Source organism: Elgaria multicarinata, chromosome 8, assembly GCF_023053635.1.
Source record: "Elgaria multicarinata webbii isolate HBS135686 ecotype San Diego chromosome 8, rElgMul1.1.pri, whole genome shotgun sequence".
NCBI classification, from domain to species: domain Eukaryota; kingdom Metazoa; phylum Chordata; class Lepidosauria; order Squamata; family Anguidae; genus Elgaria; species Elgaria multicarinata.
This window is the reverse complement of record NC_086178.1, coordinates 86,289,812-86,311,883: the sequence shown is the minus strand read 5'-3', so window position 1 is coordinate 86,311,883 and position 22,072 is coordinate 86,289,812. Positions and strand designations below refer to the sequence as shown.

The 22,072-nt window shown below is 42.3% G+C and overlaps 1 protein-coding gene across 4 annotated transcripts in view; it reads right to left on the bottom strand.

Annotated features, from left to right (window-relative positions):
• SGMS1 (sphingomyelin synthase 1) overlaps positions 1-11,897 on the bottom strand; it is a 94,587-nt gene extending 82,690 nt beyond the window's left edge. For all 4 annotated transcript variants that reach the window (XM_063132930.1, XM_063132933.1, XM_063132931.1 and 1 more), the window contains exon 1: positions 11,684-11,897. The gene's annotated coding sequence lies outside the window, so the exon portion shown is untranslated. The remainder of the gene's footprint in view (positions 1-11,683) is intronic.
• Between the last annotated feature and the right edge of the window lie 10,175 nt (positions 11,898-22,072).

Genomic DNA, 22,072 nt, shown 5'->3' with positions numbered 1-22,072 from the left:
GGACACACGCTTGATCTGGTTTTCTCGACTGGGCAGGAGGATGGTGATCTGGAAGTGGGGGAACTAACATCTACCCCCTTGTCATGGTCGGATCACTTCCTACTGAGGTTTAGACTCTCGGCGGCCTTTCCCCTCTGCAAGGGTGGGGGGCCTATTAAAATGGTCCGCCCCCAGAGGCTAATGGACTCCGATGGATTCCAGAGGGCTCTGGAGGATTTTCCTGCTGATATGGCCGGTGCTCCTGTCGAAGCCCAGGTCGCTCTGTGGAATGCAGAGATGACTCGGGCGGTTGACACGATCGCGCCCAAGTGTCCTCTCCCTCTGAGCAGAGCCCGGTCAGCTCCTTGGTATACACCTGAGCTGAGGGCGATGAAGCAAGAGGGGAGACGGCTAGAACGCAGGTGGAGGAAAACTCGTGCTGGGTCTGATCGAACACGGGTTAGAGCTCACTATCGAGCCTACTCTGTGGCAGTGAGGGTGGCAAAGAGGCAGTTCTTTTCCACCAGCATTGCGTCTTCTCAGTGTCGTCCAGCGGAGCTTTTGCGGGTGGTTCGCGGCCTGTTACACTCTGGGCCAGGGCAAGAGATGGTGGAACCCTCGGTAGCACGCTGTGACGAGTTTGCACGGCACTTTGAAGATAAAGTCGCTCAGATTCGTCATGAATTGGACACCACACTTAATGCAGCTCCACTAGTAGAGGCGTTCAGAGCGCCGTCCGGTTCAGTTTTATTGGATGAGTTTCAGTTATTGAGGCCCGAGGATGTGGACAAGGTGCTTGGCCAAGTCCGGTCGACCACCTGTGTGCTTGACCCTTGCCCCTCGTGGCTCATTACATCAAATAAGGAGGGGATCGCCGGCTGGGTCCAGGAGGTTGTAAATGCCTCCTTGAGAGAGGGAGTGGTGCCGGCCTCTTTAAAAGAGGCGGTAATTAGACCACTTCTGAAGAAGCCTAACCTGGACCCGGAGGATGTTAACAACTACAGGCCGGTGGCTAATATCCCTTTCCTGGGCAAGGTGCTTGAGCGGGTGGTTGCAGGACAACTCCAGGCACTCTTGAATGAAACGGATTATCTAGATCCATTTCAATCGGGTTTCAGGCCTGGTTTTGGAACGGAAACTGCCTTGGTCGCCCTGTGGGATGACCTCTGTCGGGAGAGAGACAGGGGGAGTGCGACCCTGTTGGTTCTCTTGGACCTCTCAGCGGCCTTCGATACCATCGACCATGGTATCCTTCTGGATAGGTTGTCTGAGCTGGGAGTTGGAGGTACTGCGCTGCAGTGGTTCCGCTCCTACTTGGATGGCCGATTCCAGAAGGTGGTGCTGGGGGATTATTGCTCTGTGCCATGGCTCCTAAGCCATGGGGTTCCACAGGGCTCTATCTTATCCCCTATGCTGTTTAACATATACATGAAGCCGCTGGGGGAGGTTATCCAGAGATGTGGACTGAGGTGTCATCAATATGCGGATGATACCCAGCTCTACCTTTCCTTTTCATCAAACCCAGGTGAGGCAGTGACTGTTCTGAACCAGTGCCTGGGCACGGTAATGGACTGGATGAGGGCTAACAAACTGAGACTCAATCCAGACAAGACGGAGGTACTGTTAGCGGGTGGTTCATCTGTCCAGCGAGGTGATGTTTGCCCTGTCCTGGACGGGGTTGCACTCTCCCTAAAGGATCGGGTCCATAGTTTGGGGGTGCTCTTGGATCCAGAACTGTCACTTGAGGCACAGGTGAACTCAGTGGCAAAGAGCATCTTTTATCAGCTTAGGTTGATATACCAACTGCACCCTTATCTGGACAGATAGCCTAGCTACAGTTATCCATGCTCTGATAACTTCTCGCTTGGATTACTGCAATGCGTTATACATGGGGCTGCCTTTGAAAACGGTCCGGAAGCTTCAGCTGGTACAAAATAGGGCAGCCCATTTACTAACAGGGACTGGCCGACGAGATCACATCACGCCAGTCCTTTTCCAGCTTCATTGGCTGCCAGTCCAGGTCCAGGCCCAATTCAAAGTGCTGGTATTGACATTTAAAGCCCTAAACGGTTTGGGGCCAGGTTATCTGAAGGAACGCCTCCTCCCATATGTACCTACCCGGACCTTAAGATCATCTACAGGGGCCCTTCTCCGTGAGCCCCTGCCAAAGGAAGTGAGGCAGGTGGCTACTAGGAGGAGGGCTTTCTCCGCTGTGGCACCCCGGTTGTGGAACGAGCTCCCCAGAGAGGTCCGCCTGGCACCTACACTGTACTGCTTTCGTCGCCAGCTGAAGACCTTTTTATTTACTCAGTATTTTAACACTTAATTTTTAACTTAAATTTAAATTTTACTATTTTAATTCTGTATTTTAATCTTATAATCAACTTTGCTGTGTGGTTTTATCCTGGTTGCGCTTTTTATACTGTATTTCGAAATTGTGTTTTTAACCTGTTGGATGTTTTTTTTGGTTTTAATTTTTGTGAACCGCCCAGAGAGCTTCGGCTATTGGGCGGTATAAAAATGTAATAAATAAATAAATAAAAATAAATGCCATAGTAAAATTGTTAAGTCTTTGAAGTATCACCAAAGTTGCCTTCTTTTTCTTAACTATGCAGTCCCTATTTTGTCATCTGCCTATACATTTAAAGACATCATCTTTCATTATATTCCTAAAACAGAACAGGAACATGTAGTACAAGCTGTGAGAATGCCACTGAACCTGTAATCATATTAGGTTCTCTCTGGCCCTGTTCAGACAACATGCTAAACCATGCTGCTTCACCACAAAATGGTTACTGGAATGCAGGTTACTTAAGGTTAATGCATTCCGTTAAGCATTTTGTGGTTAAGCAGCATGGTTTAGCGTGTTGTCTGAACAGGGCCTCGGTATTATCATTAACTGATTTCCTAAGTGCTCTTAACATTATGTGATTTTTTACCATCTTTAAATAGAAAGGAAGTTTGGTGGTGTGCAAGAGATCAGTCTCAAGTGGTAAATTCAGTCAAACAAAGAATCCTTCACTTAATTTATCAGCACTATGATCCATTTGTCATTTAAAATCCTATGATTTCATCTTGAAAAACTCAAGAGTGCCTGATCAGACAACACACTAAGTCATGGTTAGGCCACTAGCCCTTTTGCAGCAAATTGTTAGTGAGCAGGTTTAAACCATGGTTATGTAGCTACTATGGGATTTTTCTTTTAAAACCATAAGCATTTGTTATGCTACTTTTGCAATTAGACACATTTACATTGCACTAATTTACCACAATTAAGCTACTGAGAAAAATATTTTTGTGCTTTGGCATGATTTCAAGTATTCATATTGCTCCTATGCATGGGGGCGGGGACATGAGAGATCTACTTTCTAACCTTAGTTAGAAAGTCCAAACACTGAAAAGTGCTGTGGGACCTTTGAAAGAGTCTGACTGAATAATAATAATAATAATAATAATAATAATAATAATAATAATAATAATAAATTTCTTGCCCGCCTCTCCCTTTGGATCAAGGCGGGGAACAACACTAGAACAGGAATCAAATAAATAATAATAATAATAATAATAATAATAATAATAATAATAATAATAATTAAAATTCATGATTATACATTGATCTGGATAGGCCTGCTGGAAAAGGCTAGTTTTTAAAGCTGCCTTAAAATCACACAGAGAGTTAATTTTACGAATCGCCTCTGGCAGGCCATTCCACAATCTGGGGGCGACAGAAGAAAAGGTCCTCTGGGAAACCGACATCAGCCTAGTTTTAGCTGACTGAAGAGGACCTGAGTGTGCGGGGCGGACTGTATGGGAGAAGGCGATCCCGCAGGTAACCTGGACCCAAACCATTTAGGGCTTTAAAGGTAATGACCAACACTTTGTACTTTGCCCGGAAACTAATTGGCAGCCAGTGGAATGACTTTAATGTTGGGGTAATATGCTCACCCCTAGATGTACTGGTGACCAACCTGGCTGCCATATTTTGAACTAGTTGAAGTTTCCGAACTAGGTACAATGGTAGCCCTATGTAGAGCGCATTGCAGAAGTCAAGCCTTGAGGTTACCAGCGCGTGTACTACTGTCTTTAGGTCTTCTGACTCTAAGAAGGGGCGCAGCTGGCGTATCAGCTGAAGCTGATAGTAGGCACTCCTGGCCATCACATCTATCTGGGCTGTCATTTGGAGCAACGGATCCAGGAGCACCCCCATACTACAAACACAGTCTTTCAGGGGGAGTGTAGCCCCATCCAGAACTGGCTGACACACCTCCAAACCTAGGTCAGAGCCCTTGACAGCAAGCACCTCTGTTTTGTCTGGATTCAGCTTCAGTTTGTTTTTCCTCATCCAGCCCATTACTGCCTCCAAGCATTCAGAGGAGACACACTATCCTTAGCTGATGCTGTTATTGAAGGCATAGAGAAATATATTTGGGTGTCATCAGCATACTGATAGCACCCCGCCCCATGCCTCCGGATGGTCTCTCCCAGCGGTTTCATGTAGATGTTAAACAGCATTGGAGATAGGATGGCACCTTGTGGTACGCCATACAACAGCTCCTTTTTTGAGGAGCAACTATTCCAAGCATCACCATCTGGAATCTACCTGAGAGGTAGGACCGGAACCACTGGAGCACAGTGCCCCCGATTCCCAAACCCCTCAGGCGTTCCAGAAGGATACCATGGTCGATGGTATCGAAAGCCGCTAAAAGGTCCAAAAGTACCAGCAGGGACACACTCCCCCTGTCAATACTCTTGCGGAGATCATCCACTAAGGCAACCATAGCAGTCTCAACTCTGTATCCTGCCTTAAAGCCAGCTTGAAATGGGTTAAGAAAGTCTGTATCATCCAAGACTGCTTGGAGTTGGAAGGCAACTGCCCTCTCAATCACCTTGCCCAAAAATGGAAGATTTGATACCGGTCTGTAATTATTAAGGTCCAGGGGATCCAGGGAGGGCTTTTTTTAGAAGCGGCCGTACCACTGCTTCTTTTAAACATGGTGGAAAACTCCCCTCCCTGAGAGATGCATTAACAATATGTTGTAGTTGTAGTCTAACTGCATCTCCTCCCTGGGCGACCAGCCAAGAAGGACAGGGATCGAGAGGACAAGTTGTCTTCCTTACTCGTCCAAGCAGCTTGTCCACATCATCAGTACCCACCAACTGAAACTGATCCAGTGTAATCCTACTCACGGAGTTGCTGGACACTTCAGCTTCTGTTATAATGACGGCATCTAAATTGGATCTTATCCGAGAGATTTTATCTGTGAAATGATCATTAAATGCATCACAGCGAACTACCGAAGGCTCTAAAACTGGGTTCAGGGGAGGAGGTGCCTGAGTTAGACACCTCACCACCCTAAACAGTTCTGCTGGACGTGAATTCGCAGACGCAATGCGGTCAGAGAAGAAAGCTTTCTTCGCTGCACGTATTGCCACCCCATAGGAACGAAGATGTTCTCTATGACGTGGATCCATCAGCCTTCGAGGGCGGACCATCTTAATAGGTCCGCCACCCCTGCAGGGGCGGATGATAGCCATGATATTATGAGAGTATGCCAACCTCTCACAGGCAAGAGTCCAAGCAAGTATCTTTACAATGCCTTTCAGTACACAGGTGGTAGTACTGCAGAATATTTCACAACAATTATGTCCCGTTTTATATATGAATAGGCCTCTTCTTGTTTGGCAGACCAGGGGAAACTTCAATAGCATGGAAAGTTATTACTTGAAAGCAAAGGAAAGACTGTGCCAGAAATCTGCATAGCCTGCCAAGTCAGCGGTAGGAGGTCAAAGTGCATTACAAAATGATATCATGAACAATTTTACATATCAGTCTGAGATGGAATGCAAGAGATACTACCTACAACATAGATAACATTCTCTCTAATGGCCCAGTCCTATAAACAATAATTTCAATCCTTCAGACACTAGATTTAAGCACATTGGTAATTATGCTAGCACACCAAAACTGAGAGCACTGAACTGGTGACCAAACTAAATTTTGGTCTATTATTTAGGGCACCCTTTCCCTACCTGGTGATTTCCAGGTGTTTGGGAATACAATTCCCACAATGCCTGACCATTGGCTATGCTAACTAGGGCTGATGGAAGTTGCACTTCATGCTGGAAAAACAGTCCCCACTCCTGCTCTATATGCATACCTTGTCAGACTGATTTAATATATTTTGCAGGCCCACCCATAAATAAATTTACTTGGAAGTAATTCCTATTGATTGTGGGACTTACTTTCAAGGATTGCAAGCTTAGTTATAGCAACTGATCTGCTGTTTGCAAATTCAGCAGGACAAATTAAAACCAACAACAAGATTTTTTAAAAAATAGCCCAGGAATTAGGAATTTGCAGACCTTGGTACACATACATATGTTGGAAATATGATCTCTATATATCCAATTTATTTTTAGCATTTAATCAGATCTGAGTCAAGGTTAAATATTAAAAATCTAAAGGCGGTGTGGGAAACCACTGATGCAATAAAACAAACATGTCTAACTTGAATGAAGGCAAAGTTGTGTTAAATAAAATTAGTCAATATACAACTGTCTTGGGCTACAGTTGTTAACGCAGTAACATATGTGCAGCAGAGCATAGGTGTCAAGATTATAAAGCTGAAGTCCTTAGCATACTTGCACATTTCCAGGAGTCTCTTTCAAATTGCCTTTTGTAAGAATCCTGATTATGAGTTGAATTCTTTACTGCACAAAGTTAACTGTGTTACTTCTGACAGTGCTTCAGATCACCATCTCTAACTAAAGATTACAGTATCTTTATTTAACCAATATTAATATTTTACACAAAGCCACATTTGGAGCAAAGACTAGGAATAAAGCCCATCTACAACAAAAAAGAAAAGAAAAAAAGAAAAAAGGGAACACCTAACATTATTTGAGTGTGTAAAGAACTTTTTCAAAACAGATACTGTACCCACCAAAAGCATTGTTCCAAGACTGTATTTATTATTGTTTCCAAAACAAAGCCAACATCTGAGTATAACTTTGTACATTACACAGAAGCAGCAACAGCAGAAGCACATGTGACTCACACATTCTGACTGCAATTCCTGTGTAATATTTGGAACTCTGAAGAGACAGATGGGAAGATTTTATGGTACAATGGCATTCAGGCCATATTGTACCATGTACTAGATTACATACCAACGAATCAGCTCAGTTTCCATTCAGTTCATGCATAAAACTTTATTCTATGAGACCACCAGTGAGGGAGGAAGCAGCAGCCAGGCACTTCTCCATCGTGCCTGGGTCCAGCTCCAGCTGAGAGCCCCCTCCCTCCTGCTGCCAACTTTCAACTGTCACTGCTGAACTTTGAAACTAAGAATGTGGTGCCTGAATTTGCTTTTCTTTCCACCCCCCTCCCTCCCAATCCCCTTTCCTTTTGTGTCATGTCTTTTAGATTGTAAGCCTGTGGGCAGGGACTGTCAAGAAATATTTTTGTAAGCCGCCATGAGAGCCTTTTTTGGCTGAATGGTAGCATAAAAATGCTTAAATAAATAAATAAATTAGTTCCTAAGGACTTAAAACTAGGAGTGGGAAACCTGTGGCCCTCCAGATGTCACTGGACTCCATCTCCCATCAGCCCCAGCCAGCATGACCAGTGGTCAGATTATGGGAGCTATAATCCAGCAATATTGGGAGCAATGCAGTGTCTCCACCACTGTCTTAAATAGAGGATAACTGTTTTTATAAAGGTGAAAAAAGTTCACAAATTTATATCTTCACCTAGGAATGAAGTCTCACCCACATTGTACAGATCAGGTACCTGGAATTTCCAGAATATGGAAGATGGACAATTCCCAGGACACTTCCAGATAAAAGGTGGAAGAAGAGGCATTACTGAAGAAATATTATTCAGTGATAGTTCCAGTGATTGCAGGACAGAATTCTAAATAACCAGGGAAAAGGATGAACAAGTTCTCCCTTCACACGTAATGCGTGTGTGAAGGGAGAAAAAAAGAAAAAAAGAAGAAAAAAAGATATGTCAGTTGCTCAAATTTTCACTACTACTGCCTCAATGAAATGTGTAAATCTGTTCACCCAACAAACGTAATTTATACCATTATTTGTAAACAGATCCAGACAATATGCCTGGGAACCTGAATGTGCTTTCAACTCAATGTTCATAAGGCCATTTCACCCATTCAAAAAAACCAACCCAGATATGCCACAAAGGAGTCAAACAGCAAATCCAATTCTGATGAGTGTACCCATAATTTTGAATATATGTTTGCCACCCTCATATCTTTTGTTTGCTTTTTTGCATATACACAAAAGTCATCTTAATTGTACATCTAAAGAAATAACATATAAAGAGACCCTAAATTGAGGGTGGGGAACATGTGGCCCTCCAGATGTTATTGGACTGCAGCTCCCATCAGCCCCAGTCAGAACAGCCAATAGTAAGGGCTAATGAGATTTGCAGTACAACAACATATGGGCCCTATTCAGAAGACACCTTAAATCACAGCTTTAACCATGGTGAATAAGGCTTTTTGGTTAAAGCTGTGGTTTAAGGTGTCTTCTGAACAGGGCCATGCATTTCCCATCCCTGCCCAAAATGAATATGTGCAAGTGGTGAAAATTCCAATTAGACAGTAGGATCAAGATACAAGCCCACCAACAAAATATGGGAATATCTTATATTCAAAATATGCAGGTAATTTCAACAGACAAATTAGCTAACCACTGACATACTAAAAGCCTGTAATTATTATCACAGTCTGCAAAACCAGTCTCTGGGCTGCTCTTTATTTTGTATGATTAGTTGGCAGCTCAATAAAGTGTTAACTTGCCCAGAGCAAGGCACAGGGTCTGTTTCTGTCATCTTAGCAAACCTTCAACCAGGGTGGAGTCTAGCTATATGGAGCTGTCTTATACAATCATACCAGTGGTTCATCTAGCTCAGTACTGTCCACATTGGCCCCATCCAGACAACATGCTAAACCATGCTGCTTAACCACAAAATGGTTAATGGAATGTATTAAGGTTAATGCATTCCATTAACCATTTTGTGGTTAAGCAACATGATTTAGCATGTGGTCTGAATGGGGCCACTGATTGGTAGTGCCTCTCCAGGTTTTCAGACAGTACTCCCAACTTTGTCATGAATTGAACTTGGGACATTTTGGTGGAAGTTATGTGCTTTACTCACTGAGTTACTGCCCCTCCTCCAGTAAGCAGTCTCAGTCTTACTATATTGAATTATTCAAGTCGTATGAAATACAATGAAAGTTTCTAATAGCTATAGATTTATGTACCTACTAGAATACCTGGAAAAGCTGCCAACAATGATTCAATGCAAGCCTCTCTTACAAAACTTCTCAACTATCTAACCAATATTGTGCCATTTGTAGTGGTACTTCAGCACTACACAAGTTCCTCAAATCACGACTGCCTACTTATGCAGAAATACCACTTCAGGGTTTGCGACTAAAAGATCCTTTCTGGCATTGAAGCACAGATTTCTTAGAAATATTTTAGAATGTATTTGCTTTTAAAATGCTGTGCCCCATCTCCAAGTTGATAGCAAAGCTACACCTGACATTACAAGAGAATAAGGAATTGCTTTACATGCTGGACTAGCAAAGAGAGTTTTCCTGAATTCAGGATCTTCCTGAATTGGACTTCCCAATTCAGGAAGATCCTTCATCTGCCTGTATAGTTGCCGTTTCATAGTGTCAAACTATAGCAACAGCAACAACAACAACAACAACACCCTGAAGATACAGCATTTATTTAAAAGATATTGATCACACTTAATGAATATTGGTGATCTAGTTAGAATAACTAATAACAATATTTTAAAACATGGGTGGGCAGAAGGTAGATCTGAATCTATTGGTAGATTGCTGGATCATCAAGGCTTTCTGACTTTCAACAATAGCAGTGAAATGAGCTCCCCTAAATTATACTGCTAAATGAAGAAAGCTTGGGCTGCTGCTACTCTATTCAGTTCTGGTAATCAAAACAAATTCTTGGACTTAGAATTCTTTCATTCAAAGTCTATGTCATTTGCATCAGGCTCCAGTTAGTAGATCTTGGGGTTTTAATAATAATAAAAAAGAGTAGATTCCACATGCCTAAAGTCTAATCATGCCTGCTTTACAGTAACAGATCTTTGGCTATCATAATAAGCATATAATATGGCATGTGATTTAAGAACCAGAGAGCTTCGGCTATTGGGCAGTATAGAAATGTAATAAATAAATAAATAAATATTTTCCCAGTACTATTCAGCCCAGCAAACCTAAAAGACTAGTAAATTCTACCAGCACCAGGGTCCCAGATAGCCAAAGGCAAAAGAGGTGGAGCCAAAATTAAGAAAATACTAACAATTCTAGCATATTGTAGCTTAGAGTACTTACTGCCAGTAACTAAATATTAGGTGGGGCATTTCAATCTTTGAGGGTGAAATCCTATGCAAGTTTAGATAAAATTAAGTCCTACAACTCCCAGCATGCCCCAGCCAGATAAAAATGGGGTGGGGGAGCAGCTTAAAAGCCATGAAAGAGGATGGTAGAAAGGGCACATGGCTATCTGGAGAATTCCAGAGGGCCAGAATGGAATCTCAGGAGATTTGACCCCCAGGCCTAAGGCTGCCCATCCCTGTGGTACATAATACTGCCCCACTTTGCAGGGTTGCTGAAAGGATTACTGTCATGGTGCATTTGAAACAGTTTGACTGAATTAAGAAGGCTAAAAATTAAAAAGTGCTAAGCATTGTTCTCAACTACCTCTCCTCCCAAAACATCATGTAGTCTACTGGGCCACCCACACACATTCAACCATACCCTGGAGTACTCTTTACGCGGTACCCACTGCCTCTTGTCACACATACAAACATTTTACCACATGGGCCTTCCTAACAGCTTCCTGCCAAGGGTTTACCTCAGGTTGTGTTCTTATGAACGCTTCAGCATCAGCCCCTTCAAAGCCCAGGGGATTTACGTCCAAGTAATCCTGCATAGGTCCAGCCTGCCAGTAATCCGGTTTAGCACTGCAGTGCTGCTGCCCCACCTCCCACACACCCCATCCCGAACACACAAACCCCTAGCACGGGGGGGGGGGGGACCTCAACTGTAACCATCTACCTGAGCAGTTGTGTGCACACACACCCTCAACGACCGGTTTCTGACCTAGTCACCTCTGCCTTGCCACAAGTCCCCTCAGCCTCAATTTTCTCCTCCCCCCACCCGCACCTCACAGTTCACCTGGCCAGCCGTCCCTACGCAACACAGCATACACCGACCTCTCCCCCGGCAGTACTACTTACTCCTCTTCCTCAGCCCTGAGCTTCAGCATGCATCCCACTTCCCACAGCCCCAAGGCAGCACCATGCCGCTCCCTGGCCAAGTACTTGGGGAGAAGAGAAACAACAACAACAACCCTAATACCTGGACTCCCAATTCCTCAGGCGACTCCACCGCCAGCACTCCGCTTTGCCTTCCGTCTTCCCAGCCCATCATGCCCTTATAGGGAGCCCGAGGGCCTTTCGCCCCCCACCTTCCTCCGCAACTCCCTGGATTCTGGCTGGTCAACCTCTTTCCCCCACCGCCGTCTCTTGGGGACGTTTCCCACCCTTCCCCAACTGGCCGTCTGCCCGCGCTCTCATTCCCCAGAAGCCGCCTTTGGAAGCTAGATCGAGAAGGGGAGAGGCGCCCAGCGGGGCACTCACCTTTCCCTACGTGGGCCGCTTCCTAGGTCCCGGTTACAAGCGTGGGGCGCTCGGAAGAGCCCGGCGTGTAGCAGCGGCGGCGGCAGCTAGAGCAGCAGCAGGACCTTCTCGCCGGACTAGCTTGAGGGGGGAGCCGGGCGGGTCTCCCTAGGCAGGCTGCCTGCCCCTTGGTCCTCCTGCTGCAACGTACAGCAATAACAGCAGCCTCTGGCGGCCCGTAGGGTCCCGGACGGCGACGTAGGAGGGGATAGTCGGCCAGGCAAGCAGGCTGGAGAGCGACGGCTCTCCCACGTGACGAGCCTTGTCATTCTGCGCAGCCATCTTACGTCCTGGTAGCCCCGCCTGTTGGAAGAAGGGCGGCAGCAGCAGCAACGACCCGGCGCCTCAGTAGGCGGCGTTGCACGCGCGGCCTACGTACGGCTGGTCTTCGCCGTTCAGCCGGACTTACAAGCCAGGCGGCGGCGAGAAAGGGGGTGATGGGGGACAGGGGTCGCGAGTGCTTGCTTGGAGAAAAGGGCGGGCGAGCAACCGGGCTTATAAGGGCGTCAGGAGGCAGTCGGCGTGGCTTTCTGACTGAAGTTGAGAGCCGGTATAATGGCCGGAGAGAACCAGGTTCAAATTCTTGCTCAGCTTTGAAACTCCCTGGCTGAGTTCGGACGACACGCTAATTAACCGGGGGTGGTGATGGTGGTAATAGGAACAGAATGGGAAATAACCGTTGATTAGCGTGTCGTCAGCCCCTTGGTGACCTGGGACCTGTCACACACAAGCTGAGTTCTGTCAACACGCTAATGAACCGGGGGAGGGGGGGAGTAATAGGAACAGAATGGGAAACAACCGTTGGTATTTTATTTAAAACATTTGTATCCCTCCCTATATCATTAAGATCTCTGGGTGGTGTAGTGTGATTAGTGTGTCCTCCGAACTCAGCTAGTTTAACCTACCTCACAGGGTTGTTGTGAGGATAAAATGAGGTAAGGGGGAGAACCTATGTGCTGTATTAATCTCCTTGGAGAAATGCTGGGGTGTGAATAAGAATTACTGAAACTGGAGATATGAATGAAGTGGGGAGTGCATTTGTTGTTTTAAACTCTTTGTTACTGGGTTATGACCCATTTGAATGATTAGACCCTATATAGAGGATAATATTCTGCTGTTTATAACTGCATTTTACCCTACATAAATACTTTTTACATGGACTGTTTTGTTGTATAAATGTATTTTAGTTTTTAAAATGGAGGGAGGGGAAAAGAATGAATAAGGCTGAAAGAGTTAACTCCTGATTGAGAAAACAGTTAACTCTTTGTATTGAAATTGATTTTCTCAGATGTAAGCCCTATGGTATCTAGTTGTTTACTTGGGAGTAAATGTGAGTTGAATTGTAGCCTGATCCTAACTATATTTAGGAGTAAATCTTACTGAGTTTGGTGAGGCTTACTTTCAAGTAAATGTGCAAGGACTAGCTTGACACAAAGGCACTGAACAGGCTTTTCCTGGTATAGAAATAAAATGTAAGTTTCAACTCCTATTTCTGCATGGCAGGCTGCTGTTAAAGATCACTGGACTAGGATTACTAACAAAATAAAAATGACTGACCTGACCTCACACATAACTCCTGAGTTGTTTAACCCAGGAATCATTGGGGCTGAGGAGAAGTGAGCCAGTATGGTGCCTCCCACATACTCATTGCTTCGACTTTCAATCAGTAACCCATGAACGGCCTGTACGATCCAGAGCTCTGGGATGTTTACGAGTTGAGCAACCCAAAGTTAACTCAACGCTGGCCCATAGCTTATTGTTGCGTTAACTCTGAGCATTCCTGGTATGTTGATTGGAAGCAGAAGCAACAAGCAAGTGGGAGGTAGTGCACTCGCTTGCTGTCTTGCAGCAACAACTAATTTTGGGTTAAACAACCCATAGCTATTATGGGCAAACCAGGTCACTATCCTATCAGGGAAGAAAGGCCACCATAAGTGGTAGGTTGTAGAATATACTGGGGCTGAAGTTGCTCATCAAGTGAGCAACAGCCATCTCAGTTCTAAACACATTTACTTAATCTGTTTATTTCTGTAGGATCTGTTTCCAAATAAGCATGTGTAAAGTATATGACTAAGATCTAGAAGTGAATCTTCTGGCTCCCTTTATGAGAGAGCACAAGATTACTTAATGCTGGTTAGCTTTCTCCCTCAGGCACCATTGTATAATGAGAGAGAAAAAGAGATGGGGAAGGATTTAGCTGGCAGAGAGGAGAGAGCTTGCCTTATGTGAAATAGGTTTCGGCTGACACAGAAAACTCAGTTCAAAGGAATTGATTTGTGCTTAAGCACCCTGAACCCACTTCTACCTTGTATTTAATATTGTGAACTGCTGAGAGGTTTTATTATATTCAGCAGTATATAAATGCCACAAATGAGTTAAATAATAAATATTAAGTGTTTTGGGAAGTTTACTTTTTGTGAACCGCCCAGAGAGCTCCAGCTATTGGGCGGTATAAAAATGTAATAAATAAATAAATAAATAATTGCCATGCCTTGCACAGCAGTCATTTTGTGGTGGTGCTCAGCACAGTTTCTAATATTGCCAAATGAGCCTATGGGCCCCCAAAAGTTCTTGTTTATAAAATGTTACAGACAGTAATTGGCATGATAGAAGTAACAGGCATTACAGAGAAGTAACAGAAGCAACAGCAACTTTGAAAATTGTTCCTAGGTGACAAGCATAACAAATAACCTGTTTTGCAAGCACTTACACTCTAAGGTTCAAGGGAATCCCTTAAACTTTAGACTCTGCTATATGATAAATAGTCCAGTGGTTTAAGGAAAATAACTCAAAAGAAGAGCAATCATGAGAAAGGAGATAAAAACAGAAGGGACAAAAATATACCATATAGACTTTGAAGAGACTTGGAGCAGGGGTATAGTACAAAAAGAGCAAGTTGTACTAAATTAAGTAAAGGGAAAAGAATGAATAAAATTCCAGATTACTCTTCAGCCAAAGACATGCTTTGACTTGGACTTTTTGCAGTTCATCTGTTCTACATAAATTCAACAACTGATGGGCTGCAAATTTGAATATATAATACAACTTCTACTAAAAGCTTGATGTATTCAGCCAAAGAGGAGTCCTCTATTTGCCACCAAAAGGCAGAAACAGGCAAGAGCTTATGTTTCTTCTTTCAATTACTTGTGCTTCCTTGTTAAAGGTGGTCACAGCCTATGCGGAATCTTGGTTCTAGTGAGGATATGTCTACAACACAATTCCTTGTCACATTTCATTTCCATTTTTCCCATGTACCAAAATTATTTAAATTTTCCCTGTAGAAATGCACTTCTTCTCTTGGGATTGTGGACCCAGGTTTTCAAAATAAATCCTGACCCCCTCCCCAATTATAATGCTGAATCTGTGCCAGTGTGCCAGTACACAGACACAAATGTATTTGATGTGGTATTCCAAAATGAGGGAAGCAGGGAGGTGATACGAGATAGTTGTGAAGAAGATGGGCCTGTGAACTGCTAGAAACAATGGACTGTTTTGCATGATTAAACAGGTGGGCTGTAGTGTGTGCTAGCAGCCATTTTAATATTCAATGCCCAGCCACGGCTTGTGTTGTGAGAACCCAGGCTGTGGGGGTTGTGCAAGGATTAAACAATTCTCACACACCCTGGGGCATATGAAAGTTCTTTAACACTCACACAATCAGCCCATACTTTAAAAAAAAAAAAACGAGGCACAGGGAGCCTGGAGGGGGCCAAATAGGAGATCTGTGGGCACATTAGTGCTCTGGAGACCAGGCAACTGGTCTGCCCAGCCCAATGCTGGCTACTCTGGTTCTCCAATGAATCAGGTAAGTATCTTGGGTTTGGAAGCCTTTTAACTGGTGATGCCTGGGGCTGAACCAGGGACCTTTTTCATGCAAAGCCAGTTTTCTACTTACTGAGCTCTGGCTCTTCCCAAAGTCTGTGGCAAGAGGATGATAGGATTAAATCATAGTCCCAGAGGGCAACCTAAAGGAAATTGCCAGCACTAAATCACTATGCAATTTTTTCTGTTTTACTGCATGTATATTTTCTAATATCTACAAGCACACTTAAAGGAAATGGGTGATTGCTATTTCACAAATAATATGTGTGTTTCTGTATCGATTGGTTTGTTTGCTGTAGTTCCTGGTAGTAGAGGGAACTTAATGGCTCGTTTGTAATTCTGACTGCAAAAGCCAACCTCCTACGAACTAACAATAAAACAAGTCCTTTCTCTTTCTTTGTCACCTTGATTTCTTTTTTTTTATATATATATAATTTTTTTATATATATTTTTATTTTTCTACATTACTTAAACATACACATTTACATTCACATAAAAAACAACAACAACAACATACTGCATAATGTTGAATATTGAATACATAATATCTTATCTTAATAACATAATCAAAATTAACATACAAGTGCACCCCCACCTCGGGATCTCATTCCTGATTCCAGAATCTCATACTTTCTTCTGCTGGTGGTTTCCCACTTCCTTTAGAAAACACAAATATTAGGAACTGTTTCCAAATTCCTTCAAAATCATTTGATTTAGCTATACCTCTTCTCCATTTAATATTACTTGTCAATTTATCATTAATAGCTATATCCCATACTTCTTTATACCATTCTTCAATAGAATATTCCCCTTGAATCTTCCAGTTCCTAGCTACAATCAATCTTGCTGCGATCAACAAATTCGTTATCAGTTCCTTAATTTCCTTTTTACATTCTTCAATTTACATTCTTCAATTTACATTCTTCTTCAAATAGTGACAGCAATGCAACTTTTGGTGTTCGTTCTATCTTCATTTCCACAATTTCTTCAATCTCCAAAAACACCATCTTCCACAATTTCTGAACATAGTTACATTCCCACCACATATGCAAATACGTTCCTTTAACCCCACAACCTCTCCAACAATTTTCTGATTGCTGATTGTTTATCTTATTCAATCTAACCGGAGTTAGGTACCACCTCCATACAATTTTAAAATAATTCTCTTTTATTCTTACTGACATATTTCTCAACGCTCTTTGTTTCCATAATCCCTCCCAACCCTGTTGTCCTATTTGTACCTTCAAATCTGTCTCCCAAACCATTTTACCCGAATTATCCACCGTCCCTTTCTCCACCAATATTCTATATATTTCACTCATCAACCCTTTTAACACTGTTCTTTTCTCCCTTTCATTATCTTTCTTAACTATTAGTTCCTCAAACTTTGTTAATTCTCTACAATCTCCATTATCTCTTACCCACTTTTTAGTCCACTGTTCTAATTGCCTATAATTTAACCAAGTTAATTTTTTATCCTTCAAAACCTCTTCCATATCCTCTCTTGTACTCATTCCTCTTAACCAATCCCTTAATTTCATTTTATTTTTTTCTATTAAAACTTTACTTAATCTACTCTTTAATTCCTCCGGGAAATTCTTCACCTTGATTTCTAATAAAAGATTTTTTAAAAAAATAATTCGTATTTCTATATGCAGTTATTCAAAGCAGCAAAGATCCAAGCTAAAAAAGCCTGATGTGGATACATGGATAAGAAGAAAACGGATTAAAGATGAGAAGGTCACAAATTAGGAAAATGTGACTTCTATATGGAACAGGAGATCTAGAAGAGGATCTAGAAATATAGTGTGTTGGTAAAGAGATGTAAAATCCTAGAAAGCTTAGAAAACATTCCATGAAAGGCCCATGTGTGCTTCTAACCTTAACTTGCTGCTACATAATCACAAGATTCTTTATTCTTCCTAGAAAGTTGTATGTCATTTAATTCCTCTTTCCCTCTGTGATCTTGAAAGAAACCCATAAAACATTTTATGTGGGCTATATACAATGAAAATACATTTGGAGGTGCCTTTAGGACAGCAGGGTCTGCAATGGTAGGTTTGGTAACAGCGTCTGTTTTTTTTAAAGTACATTTACTTAACATGCATGCAAAAGTTGTATGGTGAATAGCAACATATTCTCACCTCCTCCCCCTAGTTCAGCCTTTCCCAACCTGGCACCCTCCTGATGTTTTGGACTATAACTCTCTATTCCTGGTCATAATGGTTGGGGTTGATGGAGTTGAAGACTAAAACATCTGGCAGGTGCCCAGTTGAGGAAGGCTGCCCTAGTTGTACATTTGTTAATGGTCTGATTTATACATTTTTCATATTTATTTCTGAAGAATACAAAAAAAAAATAACATTTGATATCCTGCCTAAATCTGTTGCCTTAAAGCTTTTCTAAGGAAAAAGCCTGTGCCTCTCCATGCTTTAATCCTCACATTATTCCCACTATTGCAACACACTCCTTCACAAGTGGCTGTGATTTGTTCCCTTCTTGGAAAGGCCCCGTTGTGTTTTAATGAGTCAGCACCATCTAGTGGTGGAGAGATCCCATGCTATCCAGATAATACCAGATTATCTCTGTTTTTAAAATGTGTGATTTCCAGGGAATAACATGGGAAATGTCCATTCTGTAATAGACCCACAAACTTCTGTGAATGGCCAATCGCATGCTTTCTATAAATTGCTCATTTAGAGAAGTTCTTTGTGGTTCCATTTTGCTAATTTCAGTCTTCTTGAACAGTTCTTTTTGCTGCCTTTACAAGACATCCATCTCAGTTTGTAGTTCTGCTTATGGTGAGTGATTTCACTTGGACTTTAAGCTGGATTCTGGCAGTGTTTCATGATCACATTGTGGATCAATTAACGGCAATGGATGTTGAAGATGATACGACAAAATGTTTTAATGAAATAGATGAGTGGGGAGGAGAAAAAGGCCATGCTATTGATTTGTCTCTTTCCTTAAAAGGTTTGGGGTTGGAGCAATATTCAAAGAATCAAGCAGTGTTTCTGGATTTCAGTTAAGAACTGGCCACTGCACAGCATGACTACTACAGAAGTTTGATTGCTTCATTTCGCATGTTTTTGTGTTTTAACACAAATACAGTTTTCCGTATTATGTACTGAAATTATGGGCTGTCCACTCCAGATGGATATGTTCATAAGTAATAACTCAGCAGTCTGGCATCCTTAAAAATTTACAAAGATGTTTAGATTGAAATCTGGTTGTTATTGAGCTCCTACACAGTACGTCTGCATTAACCAGTGCAGTCTTTCCATGGAATGGTTTCTGCTGCTTCTCTTATAGAGAGACATCTCATTGGGCTACTTGTAAAATTATACCTGGTTTATTTTTATGTACCAAACTTACATTGCTTTTTTTTTAAAGGATAATTCAGTCTTATTGCTCAATTATTATTAGGATACTTCGTTACAACCTGTAGAGCATTTTAATAATTCTGAAAGTGGATGTAATTTCTTCCATAATGTTGCCCTCACTTACCTGAGGTTATTGAGTATTTGCCTTTAATTTTTTTTAAAAAAAAATAATTCATTTGAATTCAGTCTTAGAATCCATCACATGCTGAACTTGATTGTTTAGGGTGCTGTTCCCATTTGTAGCTCTTCAGCAGCATTTCATAACACCCTAAAAATGGGATCCTTTAGTCCCTTTAGAGATATTAGGACAATTTATCACTGCTGCTGTCTCCATGGTGTTTCATTAGCAGTGACTCAAGTGATGAGCGAGTGGGTTGCTGCTGAGATCTCTATTCCATGGTCTGGCAAACTGAGATATTACAGGGCCACTGTGACGGCTTTTCTTTGAGCCTGCTGGTATTATCCAGTTTGGTCCCTCCCATAATTTAAAGCTTTTTCCATCCATTATACAGTCCAGGCACGGTCATGTTGTTTATCTTCATTAAAGGTTACGTAAGCTGTGTGGCTGCATTCCAGAACCCAAATCTTTTTCAACATTTCTGCATAGAGCGAATGTATTCCACTCTGCCATATTGTGTTTTTAGGTGAAATCTATATACTTACTTTCCTCTAGCAGTAAGTTTCTTTGGGTTATAATGACTTGGCTGAAATTGCTAAAACGGGGAGATTTCTAGGGAGGGAGTTTTCCCGCTAAGCTTTCTGAGATCCTGATGAAAGGCTTTTTTTTCCCTTTTGGCCCACACTACTGCAATTGTATTGCAGTTAGTATGAAATTGTATTTGCTCACAATTCTAACATATGAGCATTGTCCCTTTCTACCATCCCATATTGTTTTTCTTTAGAAATGTAAGTGCTCAAAGGAGAGTGCCCTCAATCTGAAAAGAAGTGGTTTTATAGGAGCCGAAGCTGAATAGTCACAGGGCAAAAGTCTGGTGAAGTGCCTGGTCACAAGCCTAGCTAAAGTCACTAGGCTAGGGATCAGCAACTAGAGATCGTAGGGCCAAATCTTGTCCCTGAAGAGCACTAATTGACCCTTCCAATAGCCAGCCCAGAAGTAAGGGGATTGCATGATGGAGAAGCTAACTGTTGATAAAAAGTGGAGGGGGGAGCTCCTCTCCCTCTGTCTCATCCTCTTGTAAAACTAGTGAATCACAGGGCATGTCTACACTGCAAGGGTATAGGGGGAGGATCACAGACTTACCGGCTTCTGCAATTCTCCCTGGGTGAATTGGACCCAGGACGTTGCAGCCGCCATTTTTAAAAAAACAACAGGAGAGCACTTGCTCTCCACCGCTAAAGGTAAAGACAACCCCACCCTGCTCCCCACCCCCAATGGGCATGGACTGCCGCTGTGCAGCTCTATGCCCATTTCAAGTGTCCCACTACTCGTGGGAAGGACAGGACTACTTGGAAGCAGTGGCCACACAGCTGTGCTCCACAGGATGGTCCCGGAACTGTGGAAAAGTCAGGTTTTCCTCAGTTCCTGATATCCCAGGATAAGCCCTTGCACGTCCCAGGTTGCCCCCGGGATCCCCTGTGTGTCATGTGGATGCACAGGGACGATCCAAGGACTACCCCAGGATATAGGCATGGTGTAGTCATGCCCACAGTGTGGATTGCAACTGTAGGAAACATAATGCCAGGCTAGATGGACCTGGTCTTATGTTATGTTCAAGTTTTATGGGAGAAAGGTATGTGAAACTAAAAGGGAGTTTCTCCATACTTGGACTTGAAACATGATTTTCAGATCGCACGATTTTTGCAGGCTAAAGTCACACAGAGTTTAAAATAGAATTTTATTACAGGAGTTCATTGCAGCCAAAGCAACAATATTTCACAGTTACCGGTCGAGAACTCCAATATATCACACCGTTATTCCAGATTTATAATTCTTCCAAAATTAAATAATTATCTAAATGTAAGGCTGTTTGAGAAGTGTCTTGGCTGTCTTCAGTTTGCTAAAGATAATGTTGCTTTTTGCAATGGCTAGGATTCATTTTCCTATGCAATTAATAAACTATTTGATAATAAATACATTTTACTGGCTGAAAAAGTGTATAGTATCTGCCAAGGGAAAGGATATAATTACCAATTTGAAATATTTTATTGCAGCTAATCTGGAGTTTTTGTTAAGATTAATTAACTCTTAATTGGTTACTGGAAGAATAAGATCAGAAAAAGAGAACACTGTGACAATTCATATGCATGTGGAAAAATGGGAAAGTATTACTGTTCTGCACCTGTCCTACATTTTTATGATTTTATTATTTTAAGCATTGATTGTTTTGAGCCTGAATACTGGCTTTACCCATTCACTGTAGCCTTTTACTTGAAGTACTGTTTGTTGAAATTTCAAATCATGCTGGGAATCAGAGCAGAATCAGAATCTTCCTTGTCCTCATAGCCGGTGTGGGGAAAAAACATGCCAGTTGCCTCTCTAAGGTCCAGAATAAGACCTCAGAGATGGGAAAGTAGAGTATTTCACTGGAAGGGGAGGGGAGGAGACTGGAAAAGCCAGGATAGAAGCTATCCTGAGGCTTCTCCAGCCTCCTTCCCTCTCCCTTCAAGATGTTTTCGCTAAATGGGTGAAATTGTCCCTAGTGGCATTACACGGAACTTTCCCAGATTATTCTTTCATTTTTTCATTATCAATTTTTTAATTGTAAACTTTAACATAACAAAACAAAATACAAGTGTAACTACAATCTTTAAAGGTCTCAGTTTCAAATATTACATTCTAAAAAGGGGGAGCAAATTACACATAAACCTCAGTAAAGGCAGGCCAAATATCCAAATATGAGTCCATTTGTGAATGGCACCTGTGTGTACCACTCTTCAAATGTTGCTAGGTCTTCAATCTATTATAGGGGGTGAGCTTTTATCTTCCCAGTGTTGTAGTATCAGTCTTAGCAGTCAAGAGGGTGTGAAAAATCCATTTATGCTTACCATGTGTTACATTTCAAAAAGCAAGTACATAATTTAAGAGAACATGTACATCAGAAAATAATAAAGAGCTTTCCAATGCAAAGTTCATCCATCAGATGACGACTTCCTCCTGAAAAGAGGCAACTTGACTAGATAAAAT